Source organism: Penaeus monodon, chromosome 24 (genome assembly GCF_015228065.2).
Source record: "Penaeus monodon isolate SGIC_2016 chromosome 24, NSTDA_Pmon_1, whole genome shotgun sequence".
Classification (NCBI taxonomy): domain Eukaryota; kingdom Metazoa; phylum Arthropoda; class Malacostraca; order Decapoda; family Penaeidae; genus Penaeus; species Penaeus monodon.
The window spans coordinates 37,433,138-37,433,411 of record NC_051409.1 but is presented as its reverse complement, the minus strand read 5'-3'; the positions used below and the strand labels follow the sequence as shown (position 1 = coordinate 37,433,411).

Sequence of the window (274 nt, the reverse complement as noted above, 5' to 3'; positions counted from 1 at the left end):
AGATTACGACGGATGTCAATCAAGTCGCCCTCTCATCCATGGGCGTGCGGCGCGGGCGTGCGATGATGGACGCCCACCTCCTCGCCCCGCCCACTGCGCCCACAGAAATGCCACTCGCAAGTCCCTCTCCCTTCGAGTCTCGGGACCACGTGCGGCGAGGCTGGGGCTCCCTCCGCACCCGCATCCACACTGATCTGCAAGTGCACGGAATGGCGTTTTCTCCGTGTGGCTCTTGTGTGGGTTGATTGTGGCTGGGTATCCACATCTACGGCCT

General features: G+C 62.8%; 1 protein-coding gene across 1 annotated transcript in view; it reads left to right on the top strand.

Annotated features, from left to right (window-relative positions):
• LOC119588963 (proline-rich receptor-like protein kinase PERK2) overlaps positions 1–274 on the top strand; it is a gene marked incomplete at its 5' end in the record, with an annotated part of 16,056 nt that overhangs the window by 13,710 nt on the left and 2,072 nt on the right. The window lies entirely within an intron of this gene.